This window comes from Gobius niger (genome assembly GCF_951799975.1).
Source record: "Gobius niger genome assembly, chromosome: 17".
NCBI lineage: Eukaryota > Metazoa > Chordata > Actinopteri > Gobiiformes > Gobiidae > Gobius > Gobius niger.
The window spans coordinates 28,315,768-28,336,393 of record NC_136868.1 but is presented as its reverse complement, the minus strand read 5'-3'; the positions used below and the strand labels follow the sequence as shown (position 1 = coordinate 28,336,393).

The window sequence follows — 20,626 nt, the reverse complement described above, 5'->3', positions numbered from 1 at the left end:
TTGGATCACCTGCTCGCTGTCCTCCTGGACCACTAAACTATGGAATTGATTAACTGCTCTCTCAGCGCAACTGATGAGTTTTTAAACAAAGTGAGGAGGTCGTCTTTTCCCTGACTGCATTTTCACACCTCGGTTTGCGATGAATGCGTGGTGGATTGTCATTTGCCTAGTGGTCCTGTTGGTTGGAGACATCAACTCCTGGTTTATTGGAAAAATGGGAAGACAGCAGCGTGCAATCGGACCACGCTGCTGTGGGTTGACATTAACAAGCACTTTGGAGCAGGGAGTGACACCGGAAAGTAACGCACAGTGATGAACTGTTATGGATGACCTCGCCGTGGAGAAGGTGGACTATATTTTGGGTGGAAAAGGGATGAACTGTGAAGGGAGCTACCTGCTCTAGAGAACTGAACTAATGCTAAGACCAAGTAAAAGCTCATTCATTATAAATTTATGAACTATTGCGGAATAATTCTTTCCTCCTGAGAGAGCAGATTGCAGCAGATTGCCGCTTATCTCTCCTACGCAGTCAACACTTCACTTCAAGGCCAAGCCACGGAGCTAAACCAGTTAAGGACTGAGCTCTGTGGGTCATATTTTGCATAACACTGACTTTCAGTAAATAACTGCACACACACACCCCCTCCCTAACCACGCCCCTGTTGTTCTGCATCTGCTTCTGTTTCCTCAGCCCCCCCCCCCGGTCCATGGCCGATCATCCTTCCAGTCCCCAAGGAAAGATTCCAGCACCTGCCCTGGTGTGCTGTGCATTTCCCATGTCTTGATGTTTCTATATATGCTTTGCCTTACCTTTAACCTGATTGTAATGCATTGCCTTGCCTTACCCACGTGCAGCACAAAAGGTGACTGAGATGAACATTCCTTTTTCTGGCAAAAATAAATAAATAAGGTCAGAGATCCATACTGTACATGCACATGTGTTGCAAAACTTGAGGTGGTGTTTTCTCAAAATGACGTTTTCCGCGCACTCTTGCAACAACGTCTGCGCAGCACCCGCCGTCTCCAGACTTTCCACTCCTGGCCTGATTTATTCAATTTGGAATCCCAAAACAAAAGGCAAATTCTTTTACAGATTTTGTCACAAATTAAAACTATCCAAACCCGATATGCTTGGCTGATTTGTATTGCTCACGATGGTAACAACACAGATATGTTTCCCCAATTATAAACACGTGTAAACAAACAGAAAAAGACAAACATTGAACAAAAAAAACAACAACTTGAATTCTGTGGCATAAATGCAGCAATCACAAGAAGCTGTATGAAATAAATTGCATTGACAAGACCAACAGAAAGAGCATTTGGAGGTAATTATTTTTAATGAGTCGACCGGGTATGAGGGGGAGCATTTGAGAAGGACACCCTATTATTAGCTATATTGGATGCTTGGTAACGGTGGTTGAAAAACAGGAGGAGACTTATTAAGCTGTGAAAGGTTATTACAGTTCGAGGTTTCTTTATGGCCCTGTTCACGGAGACGGCACACTCCACCTTGTTCTCGAGCCCAAGAGTTTTCACTTCCTGGCCTGTTATAAGCCTCTGCATTTGGGCAGGTCTCTCTCAAAACAATCAGTATTTACATATTACACGAGGACGGTTGCATTAGAATAACCACACCATGGTCCCTGTAGGGAAATTTGTCCTCGGCATTTGACCCACCCTTCACGAGCACCCCTTCATGTAAAGCTTTTCCCAAATATGTTGACTTGAAATTATACATGAAAATTATACATGAAATGATTTAGCCACTAACTAGTGAAGGTCGCTTTCACACATGTTTGAGCGCCTTGTGGGTCGACCCGACACTGCCCTAATTTCAACTGAATTCACTTCAAAGCTAGCTAGTTAGTCTGTGTTCACGTGCGCTTGTTAAACAACGCACTAGAATAGAATTGTAGAATTTTTACCGTCAGTAAAAACCCACACGACATAATTAAAGAATAACACTTCAAAAAGAAGAACATAAAAGTGCAGAGCTACCGGGTACTATTGAGGACAGTGACTGATGATGGAATGAATTTCTTGTAGATGTTTTTATGGGCTAGTTTCTGTATCTTCTCCCTGACGGCAGCAGAGAGAAGGAGTGACGCAGAACAGTCAGACTTTAGACCAGAAAAAAGAGCCCATCAAGAAGGCATCGCAAAGTATGTGACGCATGAAAGGGATATTTCAGGATTTTTGACATAGGGCCCCATTTGTGTTTTTTTTATTTCTGGAGATTTTTTAATTTTATTTTAATTCATGCTGTCCTTATATTATAAGAGTTTAGTGGTGCTATGCTAATGCTCGGCTAGTGCATGTCTATGGTAACTAGTAGCCTGCATTAAAAACCTCTTCAAAATCATGGGGTCGTCCTCCAAACGTTGCCATATCTGATTTGTAGAAAGCTCCTTTGTGGATTCCACATGTAATGATGCCGGCCACAGGTAAACAAACTACTGCAGATCACTCCGCCACTGCGTAGCTTACAACCAGGAAGCTGATGCTGCTCAAATATAAGTTCTTTTAAATGCAAAATGGTTATATTTAAAAAATCATTCAGTCAACACAGACATTTATATGGGTAGTCTGGTGTTATAAGTGATTTGCCGCAGGTGCACTGTGCTTGGGTCAGACTGTTTTTAATGCAGGCTACTAGTTACCATAGACATGCACTAGCCTAGCACTAGCACCTCTAAACTCTTCAAATATAAGGATTGCATGAATAAAAAATACATATACATATATGGTGTGTTTAGCAGTGTGTTTTTGAGCTACACTTTAACAGCATTCCCTAACAGGACCACTCTGAGCCACATCACACACAGAGTTATGGTCGTCCAACAAAAGTTACATCTATTGTAATGTTCCAAATTTGTATGAACTTATTCGCTCCGGAGCACTTCCGAATGCGAAGGAGCAGTCCCCTGGTGCTTGTTATAAATGATCCTCCATATCTACCAGCGAAATGTGACAAAAGAAAATACCACCGGTGTTTCCCCTCCCCAGATACAAACTATCCATAAAGCCCATCTATTCTCAGTTTCCTCGTCCCAAAATTACCTTCGATCCCGACCTGGGTGTTCTATATTCAGCCACTGCACGGAGAAAATCCATAGCCCGAATTACAGTGTGACGGGCCGGGAGCCTGGAAGTGCACAGCTTTATTAGCGCAATTCTCAAATTCTTTGCCTTGCGGAGGGGGATTGATCTGCTTTGACAAAACACAACGAAATATCCCAAAGGAGGGGCTACTATTGAGACTTTTAGGGGGGAACTGGGTAAACTTCATGAGAAAATATAACTATGCGTTGTTTGTTGTGCTGTCCTTGTCACATTGTTAGCCTCCTAGCTTGATTGACAAAATCTGTATTTTAAAGTTTTTGAGTCAAGAAAAATACACTTCGGAATCTTGGCTAATGTTTTGCATTGTATGAAGATTTGTTATTGTAAAGCTGACTGTAATGTTGATGTACACACAACAACACAAGCAGCGAGGAAGATGAGCATATTCAGGACCCACAAATAAAATGAAGCAGACTGTGCTGTAGAAAAAGTGGAAAAAACAGCACTTGACGCTAACGGATAGCATGTAGCATGAAGCTAACATTAGGATCTTGCTCCTCCCCATGTCTGTGTCTGAATGTCCACACTAATGCATTCTGAAAAGTAGTGAGCATCGGTGGTCACTAAACGGGTCAATATAGACCACAATGCATTGCGAGTCGGAGGAGAGCTGCCGTCAGCAACAGGTCTTCAAACTAAACACAACACGAATGAATGAAATCAGCTGTTTCAATCGCATGTGGTATATTTCTCATCAATAAACGACTTGAATATAAACGGTTACGGTGAAAAGATGCTAACGTTAGCTGCTACCTTTAGCTCGAGCTGTCAAAGGAATAGCTCACCATTTTTACATACTGACATATGTTCTGACCTGAGCTTAGACGAGTTGATGTGTAACTGTCTTTGTGAATACGCTCAGTCACGCAAATGCTGTTAGCATTTAGCCTCTCCCAGCATAGGTAAAGCTCCAAACTGGAGTGAAAGCTACCAAGCTGTTCCACGTTTTTAAATACAGTCCCGTGAAAAGTTACACTATCCAAGTCTAGTTACACAAAATTAAGCATGTCGATTTTCTAAGCGGATAAAAAGGGGAACTATATTGTCAGACGTAATAACACTTCAGGAGCACTTCGACGTCTGCGCAGTAAAGTGAGATATTACTACGCAGACGTCGAAGCTCCTATGTTATTACGCCTTATAATATAGTACCCCTTTTTATCCTCTGTTCAGGCGCTGTTTCTGTTTGACCTGTGTCTTTATGATGTAGTAGAGGTGGTTATGTTGCTCCAAATTCAGACGGATGATCTGTTGTGGGATGCCTGTTCGGTGTGTAAAATGTATGCACCTTTATTGTGTATTTTCTGCTACTGACCTTCAGAATCCTGCGTTCCTCAGTTTCACCGCGAGCCACAGGCGACACAGAGTAAAAAACACCAAGGACATCCATTCGGTCTGTTTTTGGACAGATAGGAACAATCCGGTCTCTGACAGCATCGCGGCTTAAGTCCATTGAGAGCTGAAGCATAAAGTCACCTCCTCGTCTCTTCTGTAGATTATAAATCCATATAGCAGTTTCATATTCACCGCAGTGTTATACTTTTCATTCTGCAAAGTTTACAGCTCAGGCGCTATCCTGTAGCATGTGGGTGACCTATTGCCCTCTTCACCGTGGTTACCGCATTCCAGAGATAACCAAAACCCCCACTTCAAGACGCGTCTTCACTCTTGTGAATGGCCTACCAGATTGAACACAGTTCGGGACAAGAAAAAGACTGTGACGATCTTTCCTTTAGACTTCACAACCAGACGAGAACTCTTTATTGACCTTCGAATTGGACTAAAGACTGAATCTCAAACATCCGATTTGAGTAATAAGCCAATTCTTTAATTCATGGACAGTGAGAATGAACTCAACCAATCTGTTCTAATGATGAATTCTTCCCCAGGTCAACAAAGACGCAATGTACAAACATACTGTCGAAATGTTGTTTGGAAAGTTGTGAAGTTGTTAATGTGTTTATCGCAATAGAAATGTATTTCTTGAATTCTCTCCCAAAGACATTCCTACTTTGGATCGTCATATCGAGTTACGGAGTGAATCGATTGGTCGAATCCACGGAGAAAAAGGGGCCGCCCCCTTGGTATAAAGGAAGGAGAAATAGCCAGAAACTCCCCTTACCCTTGCTCTTCTTTAAAAAACGCGCTTCTGAGAGGGTTGGAGAAGGAGAGACGGCAGGATGACATCCCCCGCTGAACTCTGACCTCTCCTTTGTCTCAGATGGACCACAAGAACTTTAAGTTTGAGCCCGTCGTTTGACGTGATTTGTAACTATCTGTTACTTCTTTTAAGAACATTTGCATTTTTCCTACAAGACAACAACATTTTTGATCGCTGAGCTTTCAGCGATTTTGAGTCTTGCTTGGCGCCCAAGGCCAGAGGAGCTGCCGACAGGGCCGCGCCTGCATCAGCTGAGATAGCCATCCGAGAGAAACCACCACCACAGGCCGTCGGACTTTGGAACGCCGGACCACAGTTGGAGTGGAAAGCCTTTCTCTCACGGTCGTAAGCTCATAGACCTAGCTCAATAAGACTCACATAACCTCTAACCACCTTACTGACTCTCAGATACAATTTTAGAACATTTTATCTGATTATTCATCCTGTTAGGGTTCCAAGTTATTCTGTTTGCACTTTAATATTTAATACCGTCTGTTAATTGATTTTGATCATTAAACCTCCATAAACCACAGTTTGCTTTGGTAATGTCTGTGTTTATTATTCCAGAATAAGGGTCCATGTGTACGTCCAAGACCTCATTTCCTTCAGATAAATCTGTAGTTTAGCCTCCTATTCTTACTTTTATTTTGTTCGCTTTTAGAACTGGTGCCCCGTTAAATTTTAAGGCTAATCTACAACCTATTAATGAATTAATATACAAATTAATTGATTAATAAACCCTCATACCCTACAATCCACTGTCTCGTTCTATTTCGAAAGACTTTCTGTTGTCACAGTGCACACAGGCCTGGCACACCACCGCTTTTTCACACATGAGTGGATGCATGTGGACGCACACATTCACTGAAACTGGCTCCAAGTTTACAGAGGTTTTCGAAAATCATAAGCGTCTGGATGAAGACCAGTTTGAATGACAAAATCCCTGCACCTGTCGCCAATCAAATCCAACAAACTCACACATGAATAGGTTGTAATGCCTCTTTTTAAAACCAGTAGCATTCATTTCTAGATTTGTGTGTTTTGGCATTGTATAGCCACATATGAGGAGACAAAACACCCCAAAACAGATGCACAAAAACACCTCAAAACACCATAAGGGAAAACAAATACAAAGAGACAGAGGGAGAGAATCCTGGGCATATTCCTGCGACGCCATGCAGCTTAGAGCAACCCAGGCTGCATTAAGCCTGAGCATATGCATACTGCCTACACCCAAGCATTGAAATAATCATGAGAGCACAATGTGAGAAAATTGCAATATCATTGAGATGTTACGAAACCATTCCAACAAAGTGTCTTTCATTCAATTCAAGCAAAAATGTGAAAGCCACTCGTGAATTCTTTTAACAAGCATAAAAAAAAGGCCTAGAGTAAAACTAAAACAAGCCGTCAGGTTAGAATCACCCAAGAGGTCCTGCCTGCAGGCCTCCGCAGTGAGGTCCCTACTCTCGAGCCGCCTCCACTGTCAGGACGGGAAATGCACGGCTATCTATCTATCGACTCCCTGATTGGTCAGATATATACTATATATACGCCTGAAAGACACCTTTTGTAAGCTCCACTATCCTTAAGGTCAGGATCAGGGTCAGGCCTGCAACGGAAACAACCTCGCAGTGGTGGCTCTCAAATGACCTGGGGGCGTCTGTAAAACTGTTCATGTACACGTGATCAACAATGTCAGACTCACTCATTTTGACACTTTTTTTCTACAAATGACAGATAGATAATGACATCGAATGATGACAACAAGCCTTTTATTCATGTGTTTATATGAGCTTTGCTTTAAAGAGAAAAGCCGCTTCTGATTAGCGACATCAGCGTCACATCTGTGGGATTTTGCTTTGACGTAGAACAGCAGTTTCCTGTCTCTTTTCATCCGTTTGCTCTGATACAGCCCCCTCCGGTTAAACTTTGCATCAAACGCATCCAAACTTCCACTTAGACCCGCCGTGTTGGTCTGTCTAGTGTTGCCAATGACAACGGGACTGTGCTTCCGGTCTGTGTAACGTCGTAGTGTTTCTCCTTTATACGTTTGTTGAATGTGACATCACGACTTCCGCTTCCGGGTACTAGCAGACCGGCAAATATGCGAGAAAAAAACATAAAAAACTCTTACAAACAACAATCAATATTTCTGAAACTCAATGGAGAGTTACTGAACCTACTTATTTCTCAGACTCATTAGCCAAAAATGCCGCCCCTAGTGCTTAAACAGTATTATTTACTAAAGTCACTACTTCCGGGGTTAGCGTAGCTGCTGCGCCGTTAGCATTTTTCTCCACGAACCTGAATGTACCGATTTTGGTAAATATTACTATTATAGTTTCAGAAATAATGATTGTGGTATTTAAGAGTTTTTTGTAGTTTCTCCAGGGCTGCCAACTTTTCACCAAACTTTGGAGTGAGACATTGGTTGGTTCCTAGCTGGGGGGCCTTTTTCATGGCGATAGTGTCTCGTAATCGTATTAAGTTCTAACCCAAAAACAAGTAAACGTTTTACATGACTGAGCACATAAGGAGCTACATAATGGATCAGAAGGGGTTTGGCACCGCCCCACATGACCATCAGAACCTACTGAAAGTGTGGGAGGGCACTCTGAAGGTGGGGGGTTTGGGGTCCTCCCCCAAGAATTTTTTTAGAATTCCGATATGATTTCCTGCTATCTGGTGCATTTTAGATCATAAATAATAATTGTAGCTGGTCTATTTACTGGTGTTAAAGAATGATATTTCTGGGCCCCTTTCAAACTGGGGCCTCTCAGCAAATGTCCAGAGGCCCCTTCATCGTTACAGACCTGCCAAAAGGTACAGTGACACAATGTCTCTGTTTCTCTGAGTCACTCATTCCAATTATTACCATATAACAAAAAGCAGCACAAGCTTTAGAAAATATAAACATTTGATCCCTGTATTTTGCAGTATGTTAGAGCATGTTTGATGACTAAACTTTGAATATGATTATTCAATGTAACTACTTTTTCTCTGCCTTTCTCTCCCTCGCGCAAAAGGGGAAAAAAAGTAAAAAAGTAAAAGAGGTCTAGCGATCTCTGCTGTAACCGTTGTTTATTAGTTCAACTTTTATTTCTCAAACTCGTTGCCTTATGCTGCTCACTTTGAACTCCTTGTGTGGCAGCAGCAGCAGCGGTGGAGGTGACCGGGGCGGAGGAGGCATAGGCATGGTGATGTCGCTTCGGAGGCGGCCAGGAGTGGAGTGAGCTGAGTGAACAGGTGGACGATGTGAGTGTCGGGGCTCCTGTAGCCGCCTCGTCACTCACGGAACCCACGCGCCTTTTTCTCTCCCATGGCCCGGGAGAGCTGGCGCTGGGAGCGTTCGGGGGCGCTCTAGCTGTTTCCCCGGAGCCGCGCTCTAAAACCCTTTCTCCGCAGGCCGCGCTCACGTCCCGCGCGTCGTGCATTCAAATAATACAAAAAATGAGCCGTTCACCTCCGCGAACCCGTTTTTTATCACATCACTAGAGCCGCCGACAGACACACAAACACACGCCAGAGGAGGCACACAGACAAAATAAAGCGTCTGCAGCCGCTCACTGCAAACAGTCAGGGACATTTTTTGGTTGAGCGTGTGATATGAGGAGTGTGGCGTGAGAGCGTGTGAAGGCACTCAGATGCGTGTGTCTCACGGTGAAAGCGCGAGAGTTGGCAGCCCTGTTTCTCGTACATCTGCGGGACCCGGGAGTAGAGCTGTGACAGAGTCCGTGAAAATCCACTGCTACCATGGAGACCCGACATGTTTGCGGCTGTTAGCAAACAAACATTTTTCCATAGACTAACATGAGATAAAAAACAGTATAAAAAGAGCAGAATAAAGCTGAGGAACAACTCCATTAGCTGCTGAGTCACTACTGGTAAATAAAATTGGTGTCCAAGTGTTTTGATGTGAACAAGAACTCAGTATTTTACCTTTGAAAATCTCCATTCATCTGTTATTACTGCTAATCCCATAATGCTTAGCAATATGGCATAACAATCCTGAACTCTACACTTTGAAAACAGACAAACAAACAACTACAAAGCAAAAATACTCATCATTTGCAGGTTAAAAACTTTCAAAACTCAGATATTCACATGGGACTAGAAACTTCGAGGACGTCAGTAATACTAACTTTTTACTTGAGGTCCCCAGGTAATTCTAATCCTGTGCGAATAGGGCTTTTGTAATATTTTCATACCTCTCCTTTTTTTGTTTTTGTATATTGTGCCCAAGTTATCACTCCTAACTTTAGTTTAGCTACTGCAGATGCTCTTTTTCCATCCAGAAGTTGGCAAATCTCTGTAATCTTGCTGGACGCGGCTTGTGTTTCTCTTCTTGTCCGCACAAAAACAACTCAAGTCCCACTCTCCCCGGCGCGTCTTAGCTCTGGCATCGCAATAAAACAACTGTGCATTGGAAGGGGAAAAAAAAGAAAAACCTTCTTTCTTTTCTATTCCAAAGCTGCAGCAGCCGGGCGCAGAGCTGCTGAGAAAGGCCCACTTCAGCAGCAGGCAGCGCTCCCTCCCTCCCCACTCGCCTTTTATTGTCTTAGTAAATCCATAGTCCTCTCTGTAGCTCAGATGTAGCACTGGATGATGTACGCCACTAATATAACTCCAAAGCATTGCACTTGTGTCTGGAGTGCGATTGAGCCGGTCTGTGTGGGGACAGCATGTACAGTGGTACAGCTGCTGGACAAAGGACACAAAAGCTCATTCAAATCTGTATTCAGCGTAAAACTAGAGGCACAATCCGAAACTACCACCTTTTATAGGAAAAACGAAATGGCCCTGTCATTTGTGAAAACACCTATTTTATTTGCAAAAGGGCATTTTATTGTTTCAAAGTTTTATCGTAACATGAAAACATACAGTGCATGCCAGATCCAAACACTCTGGCCCCACCTCTGCCCTGGTGTATGTAAGTAAATGAATCTAGTGATATGTTATTGATTTCACATGAAAGAATACACAGGACCCTCCAGGGGTGTCCCAAGATGATATGTTGATAGTGTGTTTCACAGTTGTTACGGAAAACAGACAGAATTTGTATGAAATGTAATTTATGTATTGTGTGTATGTATTACTTAACCAAATGTAATGTAAATTATTCTTTATTTAAATAGTGGGGGTCCGGGATTGTTTGCATGATCATTGTGGGTGTCTTGACGTGAAAAGGCTTAAAAACATTCATTTTGGTCCCTCAGCCTTGATAGTTTTCTATTCCGAATTTAAAGCTATGCAAATCCATTTGCCGGCCCGGCACGGTTGCATTCTCACATTGCATGGCTAGATGCATCACCTTCCAAAACATTGTGCTATAACTTTGTCCTGCAGAAGAAGAGACGGGCTCTGCTGTATTATTCATAAGATGAATTAATTTTCCATTTCTCTTTGAATGCATCATCAGGGCAGTATGGGGAGGCTGAGTGATGGGCGTGGGTGAGAGGGGGACACCAGGTGAGTGCAAAGTTCACAACTGACATCTACTGACAAAGAAAAACAAATCATAGAGAAAAGCTTATTGTGGCTAAAAATGATGTGCATCTAAGAAAAAGGCAGTAAGGAGTGAGAGACAGGGCTGGCAGGATGATAAATAAACATGGAGCGCCCTCCAAAGACAATAGCAGGAATGACAGGCTATAAAACAGCATTCTAACGGCATGTTAGCAAATAAGTTACTTCGTGATGAACACACTTTTAGTGCAGAACTACTCAGAATGTGTCCGATGGTGGTATTGGGCTGCGAATACTATTCATCATCACCAATCCTGATCTGATTTTTTTCTTCTGTGATCAGAGGCATAGCTTGTCATAAGGCAAGGTAGGCAGCTGCCTGGGGCCCCCAACAGTCAAGGGCCCAAATGGACCAACCCGTTATTCAGAAGCCTGCAGTAAACGCATGATAAAGACAGTCTTCCTAATCATTTTGGTGATGCAGTTACACCATCTAACCACCAACGCAGTGAGGCGCTGTTCATCACCACCCCTTTGTACCCTTGCTACGCCATTGTCTGTGATGCAACACAATCCTGGAGATACAGATGGGAGCGCTTCAGCTGTAGAAGAAACAACCAACGCGAACGGCATTACTCAAAACTGTGTGAATGAAGTGAAATACTTCTCCAAGAACTTTACTTTAAGGTGCTTTGTGGACTGGAGAGCACAGTAGTTGCCAGACCTGAGTTACAAAAGTACATTTTGAAACATAAACCGGGTCCTTCAGAGGAGATTTCCCCCACGGAGCAGCGACTTACCCACACCTAGAAACTCCCTTTGTATCAGAATACAATGTACTCACTCAGTTTCCTCTCCGTCTATTTTGGTGAAGCTCTCTGTGTGCGTCGGTTTGATGTCTCTGCTGTGATTCCAGCGCCAAACTAGAGTCTCGAACTCTCAAGCAGATGAAAACGCTCCGCCTCGCAAACTATCTCCAAAAGAGACACACTTCCCGTTTTGTCCCACCCTTCCCTGCCTGTCTCAAATCAGAACAAACGACTTCAAAACACACCCAGGCTTAACTTGTTTGAGAATACCCACACTTCATCACGTCACATTACGCGAGTGGATCTGGAACACAATTACCGAAAGAGTGAGGGTCCACACTGAACAACAGGCCCCTCTACCGACGACTCAAGCCATCCAAAACTGCCTCACGTTGCTGCAGTAAACGTAATGAAGTAGGATGTATTTCCAGTGGATTTTTAAACAGGTTGAACTCTACTAAATACGGAATAATCTGATGTTTAGTTGATCACTTTCGGCCTGCCTCCTTACTGTCGCTCCGTTTGACAATATTTGCCATGAAATAATGACAGAACCTCAAACGTTCCCTACTTTTTTGTGTCGTGTATAATTGAAAGTATAAGCAACGGCCCCTCCTGTTGTTCACAGCACCAGCCGCGATTGCCCGACATCAGACGTTGGTTCTGTGACAGTGCAGAGGAGACGCACACAGAGTGAGGAGTGCAGCCATGTAACAGTGCGGGCATCTAAAATTCATTTGTGGTCGTTATAAGTTTGTGCTGTTTGGTGTTGTCTGTGTGAGGCTCGCTGTGGCCTTTGTTCAGTTTCTTTGTGCGAGGATAGAGATGAAAAAACAGTGAGGATTTACTATTTTCTGTGTTTGACTCATCTATGCATGGTCCGCTTGGGCCCCATATGTGTCACATTTAGGTCGGTAAAACAGTGCAGACAAAATCAGCTTTGAAAAGAATGGGGTCCAACATTCAACCATAGAAATTCAAAGTTGTGGAAAGTGTTCACAAATGTCCTGTTTATCCAGGTCTTGGAAAAGCAAAGTCTTTGATCAAAACAACAGTATCTTTCTGAAGTGTTTCCGGTCGGCCGTCCAAAATAAAAGCAAGAGCTTTTGTTGTGAAAGGCGTGACATAAATGAAGCATTAATACTGCAAATACATATGCAAATACATTTGCAGAAGCTGATGTTGTGGATATTTGCTGCTAATCTACAGACACTTGGAGAGTACAGTTGTGTGAATTTATTTAAAGGGGCTATATCATGCTATTTTAGCCATTCCAAAGTTAAGTATAGGCATTTATATGATATATTGTACCTCTACCATTATGGAGCACTCATTTTTGTGATAAATATAAGTGTTTTCTGGAGGTATTTTTCAAACCCGGAAGACACAACGCTTCGATTCAGTTAACTCCGCCCCCTCTCTCCGCGCATACAACTTTACCGTAATATAAATAAACAGCAATAAGTGAAGTCACTTCACGATGCAGTTATATGGAGTTGACATCTGCAACACAGCTTCATAAATGGCTAACACACATGCTAATATGCTAACACACATGCTAATATGCTAACCCGCGTTTGGATTGACTCACCCTCTGGTCCATCGCTGTTTACATTATGGGACTCGCGTTGGTTATAAAAGTTAATCCACTTTGATTCTGGCGAAGGTTCACCAAACATCCATCAGTGACAATCACAGAAAAACAATATTTTGGTGAAAGTCGCTGAATCCCGGAGAAAAAAACAGCTGAGTGGCCTCTTCTTGAAAAAGGTTGAATAAACTCCTCGTCCTCGTAGCCAAACGCGCTTCTTTTTCTCCGTCCGTGACATTATCGTTAGTTAAGAATAAAGAACAGGTGTGTCCAGAGTAGGTAACGAGCTCCATCTTCAGCTGCAGCGCAAACATGACTGATCTGTTCAGACGCTCAGGGGATGTGTTTGTTTTGGCCACAGCTGACCTGGAAGCACTTCGGGCACATCCTTTTTTATTTTATTTTATTTTATTTTTTTTCATTTTTTACTCTTTGTTTCTCTCTTACGACATAAATAATGAAAAAGCTGTTTTACAAATTAAAATCAGGCCGTAAGCAAAGAATTAAGACATTACATTACAGACGTCGAGCACTTCCGTTCCGTTGTTACGACACAACTGAACACTCAGTCTTTCACCAGGAGAGGGCGGAGCAGCTGCTCAGAGAGCAGGATTCAGGAGGATTACTGAGAGCTGCGTGAATGAAGCCGCAAACCACTCTGGGGGTGTTTTTGATAAGGAAATAGCATAACAACATGGCTAAAAGCTCCAAAAAGTCGATTTTGCATGATATAGGACCTTTAAGTGACTTGATACAGACTTGAAACAGAACACTGTATAACTCTGACAAGTTAGGGCAAGAAAAAAATTATCTACTTTCACCCCTGATTATGACCCAGGAACAAAACAAAATCAGGCATAGGTGCCTCGCCTTGGTCTGATGTGGGCATCACTCGCCAACCAAGTGCTGCTCCAAAGTTCATTAACTCCAGAGCCAGGTCTCCGTTAGTTGGCCGGTTTGAAAAGCAAATGGTTGGTAAAATAAGTTCCATCAGCCCAATCGGCCGACAGATAAAAATACGGGGAGAAAATAAGAAAAATAGCTTAAATACAATTTCACCTAAGTCAGTGACTAACGTAACAAAGTGTTTTCATCATCGTGCTGGACATTCAAACCTTTTTCTTCGAGCTTCGTCACATTTTCCAAGAAAACGGTGAACTACAGGTACATTTACTTTTATAAAACTGTGTTAAGAACTTGAGAGCTAATACATTTGACTCGGTCATTCTTTAAACTCTGTGTGTTCAGTCAGACTGACGCGCTGTCCCGGAGCGCCTCTTCCTGGGAGAGTGGCCGGGTTTAGAGGCGCTTCCCTGGGTCAGTCTGCGCAGACGCCTCGGGTTACTTACCGGTGTTCGGAGACGCTCTTAATGTGGCAGAGCCGGGCCCGTGGTGAATCGCTCGAGACTGACTTTAGATGACTTGAGCACTTGTCTCTCCATAACATGTCAGCGGTGAGAGACAACGCTAATGTTACACCTGAAGCCACGTTAAAGGGCAGCCCAGCCCTCGCTGTGCAGCTGATGTGGTCAGATCTGCATTAGGACAGCGTTAGGGGAATCAGAGCCGGCCTATGTGACGTGTAAAAGCACTTTTTAAAGGACCGAGAGCTGACATTTTGTTCTTTTTCTAGGGAAACATTCTTTTTGCTCCATGTTGCAAAAAATAAGCCTGAAATAAGCCTGTACACTGTATTAAGATTTGTTGATGTTGTATGGTCAAACCAAATAATCAATATGTGACTACAAGGGGTTTACCTTTTTTGTCACATTTTGACTATGAAGGTTAAAAAATAGGTATATATGCCTTAAAGTGACTATACAGAGTTTAAAAATGTTAAAACTAAGTATTTTCCCCCCCCTACATGTTGCAGTAATGTCCTCATGTGTAGACTGAGCTCAGACCAGTTCACCACAACGGCCTTCCACAAAAAGCTGTTACTTCGGGTCCAAAGTGCCGTCATGCACAAACTTAATATAGGAGCTGTAGTTACACATATGACCTGAGGTGTCAGTAGTGAGCGTAAAATGACCAACTTGCATCTAGTCTCTTCTTTGACTTGTTTAACAGTGTTCATTTTGACATTATAATTAAGGCAACACAGTTTTTGTCAAGATTTGATTGATTAATGAATTAATTGAAGGTTTTAATCTTTTTTTTATTTTATTTGTCAAAAATAGGAAAACTGAATATATGATTTGTTTTGCCAACTCTAAATTTCAATTATTTCAATCAAACATTTTCAAATTGCACCGCTTCATGAACCAACAAAGAGCCTGAGGTGTTTGTTGGGCATCTGTTTGTTATCAGGCACTTTCAAATTTGCATTACTGTACTGTTTTAATTCCCTTTTCGAGTTTTATTTAGTATTTATTAGCTAACATAAACTTGTATCGTTTATCGTCAATGAACTACTCCTATGCACATCAGATTTCACCCACCAAAAGACGATCCAAAGTCTAACAAAACCACATGTCTTTACACTTTAAACTCAGAGAGAATGGTAATGTCAAAGGGAAACGACGGTACGTTCTCGACCAGGGGGGTCGTGGCTCCGGAGGGGGACCCCATTTTCTTCAAACTTTGGCTAATGACCCCGACTGAACCTGCAGTCACTTCCTGCTGTTTGCGACAAATGATCCTCCACATTCCGCAGCTACAAATGCGACTACGGAAAACACTATTGCCTCTTTTGTTCTCTGCTGCTGCTGGAGATGAAACTGCTTTTCTTCGCTCCATTCAACACAAGCGACGCACTTCCCATTTGGTCCCAGATTTCCCCCCCGCCTCCGGGAATATCTGCACTCACAAGTAACTAACGCCTGAAAAAACCCTGATCTACTCCAACTTTTTCAACTCATCAGCACAGTAACGTCTTCTGTTAGAGTGTAAGAAAGTGTGCACGCTGAGTTTAGTTTCTCCTCTGTTCCACATGCTGGTGACAAAAGGAACAACAGTACATCTCTTTAGTTTTGAACAGGGGTTTATGTTAGTGTGGGTTTCCAGGTTTCCTCCCTACGAGCCTCCAACTTCACTCCACGGCATGCTAGCAAATCGATGTCGCTGTAAACAAGCAGCACCCTCCCTCTTTTTGTTTTATTTGTTTGCCCTTTTCTGCAAACTGCACTTGTAGTTTCTGTGTTCCACATAGTTTCACTGGATACTTTTGTACATCTTTGATGTGTTTTTGTGAGGTTCAGGGGATGGCTAATATGTCCGTATTAGCCATGAAGGCCTCAGCTTTTTTTTTTTTTTAAGTAGACAAACAGCTAGCTTATGAGCTGAAGACATTTGAGGACATATTTCTTCCTCTGAAACACTGAAGAGGCACCAGGAGCCCCCCACAGCTGCAGTGCACAGTCCGAAGAGGCGCTACAGGAAACAAAAAGGAGACAAACGGGGGGAAGACTCACAACTAAGCCACACAAAATTACACACACATCCTCTATCCCTACTATGGTTCTGACTAATGTTTGTTCACAGGAGAATAAGACAGATTATATTCATCTGCTACACTGATGGTGAAAGACTGTTGTGGAGCGGAGGGAGCTGCGCAGGACGAAGAGGAAGGAGGAGCACTGAAGGCACAAACCTCCAAAAACATGCTGGTCAGGTTGGCCCACCGCGGCTCAGAACTAACCCTGAACACAATTTCGTTGTACAATACAATGATACTTAAGGAAAGCAGTGGACACTTCTGTATTCTTTCTATTATGTAATATGATCCCCGCAATATGGATAAAGTATAGAAGAAATTACTTTTGATGTGTTTTGGATGAGGGAACAACATTAGAAGATAGTTAAAAGCTAAAAGAAAAGCAAAGACTACATTAACTTAATAACTAATAAATCATTAATAACTTTAATCATGTTATAAAACATGAAATACAAACGGTGTCAAATATACTTAAGGAAACCTGAATGATCCTATATGTTGCAAGACGTTTAACAAACCACTGAAGCAGCTCCAGTTAGTCATTTAGAGCTCGTGTCGAGCTTAAATCAGCTGAAATGATCACATGTCATAACGTTCTCCATCTCGTTTCCTCAATGCCTTTAAAAAGAAATGAGTGTCTTTTTGTGGCTAATGTTAGCGCGCCTGATGAGTCGGAGGCAATATAAGCAGCCAACCTTCAAATAAGATGGAAATCTAACAAAGTCTCTCAAAGCAATTCAATTAAACTGCACCACAGCTTTAAATTATAGTGAAGGAAATGGCGAGGAGCTAGTTCATCTGTGTTCCGCCGACACTTTCCATCACTCTTAATGTGAGGTCAATCTGGTTAACTGAATAAGCTACTTCAGAAATGATTGTGTGGATATTTCAAAGGTGTGCAGCCTTGCTATATGAGATAATAATGTAAAAAGACTAAAGAAGATGGGGATAAAGTTAAAAAATAATCCGAAATATTCAATTCTCAGAGCAAACTTCATGTGCTCTTTCATTGCACAAATCGAATCTCATTTCTAATTCTTTATTCCTAAAGCATCTGCAGAACTTATAAGGTACATCGTAGGTGAGGTAAAAGAACGAAGGCTGCAGTCAGGCCCGTCGATCCCAGGCCCCAGGACCATAGGGGAACACGAAAAGCCCTTAAAGCAGGGGTCACCAACGTGGTGCCCGCGGGCACCCAGGGGCCCTTTGGGGCATGTCCAGTAGCCCTTGGGACTTTTTCTAAAGTGTAAAACACTTCATTTTCTTGAATCTAATTCTTAAAATTACAGTTATTTCTGTTCTTGTGACTCAGTACGAGTTTAAAATAACGTTTTTTTAATATAATATGGGGTCAATATCCTATAAGTAAACAGTGTACGTTTAAGTCTTTAGGATTCTGGTAGCCCTCGAACAACTTAATGCTCTTAAAGTAGCCCTCGGCTGAAATAAGGTTGGTGACCCCTGCCTTAAAGGGACAGGCCACCGTTTTTACATACCGAGATATGTTCTTACCTGATCTTAGACGAGTTGATGCGTACCTGTCTGGTCTTTGTGCGTGCCCTCAGTCATGCAAAACGACCAAAGATGTTGTTCGCAATTGGCCTCTCCCAATGTATTCCTATGGCTCCAAACGGGGGTGAAGTGGGAAGCTACCACGCTCTTCCATGGGCACGCACAAAGACCAGACAGGTACGCATCAACTCATCTAAACTCAGGTAAAAACATATCACAGTATGGAAGAACTCAGTTCTCAGTCCTCAGTCACGCAAAATGACCAAAGATATTGTTAGCATTTGGTCTCTCTCAGTATATTCCTATAGCTCCAAACGGGGTGAAGCTCAGGTAAGAACATATCTAAGTATGAAAAAATGGTGGCCTATTTCTTTAAGCTTTCCCCCAAAATTATGTTTGTTCTTTTTAATAAAATAATTGAATATTGCATTTAAATACAATTTCCCCACTTAAAATCTACTCAACAACTGAAAATGATTCATTTTCATGAATAGAATGGTTTGGCCCAGCGTCGACACATGTGGTTCCAGGGCAGGAAATTTGCATATGTCAATCTAGTTATGTATTTATTTGAATTAGGACAGAGCACATTAATCAACACATCAGCAGAAATGTATTAGAATTAGCATAATGCTACATTGCATCCGTTGTCCTGAGGCAGGTAAAGAAACATTAATGGACAGCTTACTGTTGTTGATGCAAGGCCAGAAAAACATGGCTAGTCCACACAAATCATCAATCATAGAGGAGAAAAAAGATCCTCTTCTTCTTCTAGTAGTAGTAGTAATTGTAATAGTAATCGTAGTGGTAGTAGTAGTAGCAGCAGTAGTAGTAGTAGTAGCATTAGTAGTAGTAGTAGTAGTAGCAGTAGTAGTAGCAGTAGTAGTAGCAGTAGCAGTAGTAGTAGTAGCATTAGTAGTAGTAGTAGCAGTAGTAGTAGTAGTAGCAGTAGTAGTAGTAGCAGTAGTAGTAGTAGCAGTAGTAGCATTAGTAGCAGTAGTAGTAGCAGTAGCAGTAGTAGTAGTAGCAGTAGTAGTAGCAGTAGTAGTAGTAGTAGTAGTAGTAGCAGTAGTAGTAGCAGTAGTAGTAGCATTAGTAGCAGTAGTAGTAGCAGTAGTAGTAGCAGTAGTAGTAGTAGCAGTAGTAGTAGCAGTAGTAGTAGCAGTAGTAGTAGCAGTAGTAGTAGCATTAGTAGCAGTAGTAGTAGCAGTAGTAGTAGCAGTAGTAGTAGTAGCAGTAGTAGTAGCAGTAGTAGTAGTAGCAGTAGTAGTAGCAGTAGTAGTAGTAGTAGTAGTAGTAGTAGCAGTAGTAGTAGTAGTAGTAGTAGTAGTAGTAGCAGTAGTAGTAGTAGTAGCAGTAGTAGCATTAGTAGTAGTAGTAGCAGTAGTAGCAGTAGTAGTAGCAGTAGTAGCAGTAGCAGTAGTAGCATTAGCAGTAGTAGCAGTAGCAGTAGCAGTAGTAGTAGTAGTAGTAGTAGTAGTAGTAGTAGTAGTAGTAGCAGTAGTAGCATTAGTAGTAGTAGTAGCAGTAGTAGCATTAGTAGTAGTAGTAGTAGTAGCATTAGTAGCAGTAGTAGTAGTAGTAGCAGTAGTAGTAGCAGTAGTAGTAGTAGCATTAGTAGCAGTAGTAGTAGCAGTAGCAGTAGTAGCATTAGCAGTAGTAGTAGTAGCATTAGCAGTAGTAGTAGCATTAGCAGTAGTAGTAGTAGCATTAGCAGTAGTAGTAGCGTTAGCAGTAGTAGTAGTAGTAGTAGTAGTAGCAGTAGTAGTAGTAGTAGTAGCATTAGTAGTAGCAGTAGTAGTAGCATTAGCAGTAGTAGTAGTAGCATTAGCAGTAGTAGTAGCGTTAGCAGTAGTAGTAGTAGTAGTAGTAGTAGCAGCACTAGTAGTAGTAGTAGCATTAGTAGTAGCAGTAGTAGTAGCAGTAGTAGTAGTAGCATTAGCAGTAGTAGTAGCGTTAGCAGTAGTAGTAGTAGTAGTAGTAGTAGCAGCACTAGTAGTAGTAGTAGCATTAGTAGTAGCAGTAGTAGTAGCAGTAGTAGTAGTAGCAGTAGTAGTAGTAGCAGTAGTAGTAGTAGCAGTAGTAGTAGCAGTAGTAGTAGTAGCAGTAGTAGTAGCATTAGTAGTAGCAGTAGTAGTAGTAGTAGCATTAGCAGTAGCAGTAGTAGCATTAGTAGTAGTAGTAGTAGCATCATTCCACAGTCCGGGTTCTGTTTTGTTCTGAATGGTTTTTACATTGACATGCTCCTGTTCTTTGGGCCTCATGTCTCCTGCAGGAGCCCTCCTGGTGTGGCCTGTCAGACATGCTACGCTCTCATGTGAAATACGTTCTTCAGCACAGCGGCATCGCCAAGTTAAGACTACACTACATCTCATTTCATTCTTAATGTGTCCCACAAAATGGCAGAAATGTCGCCTCAGACTTGGTGGTTCTGAAAAGCTTTTTTCATTTAATGCAAATGCAATTTTCCAAGATGATACCTGGACTGTGAGTGGGCCAAGTGTTATATTTTTGTTTCTCTT

At 42.2% G+C, this 20,626-nt stretch overlaps 1 protein-coding gene across 1 annotated transcript in view; it reads right to left on the bottom strand.

Annotated features, from left to right (window-relative positions):
- The window catches only part of LOC306977344 (contactin-associated protein-like 4), a 330,278-nt gene that overhangs the window by 268,837 nt on the left and 40,815 nt on the right, over positions 1–20,626 (bottom strand). The gene's annotated exons all lie outside the window — the stretch shown is intronic.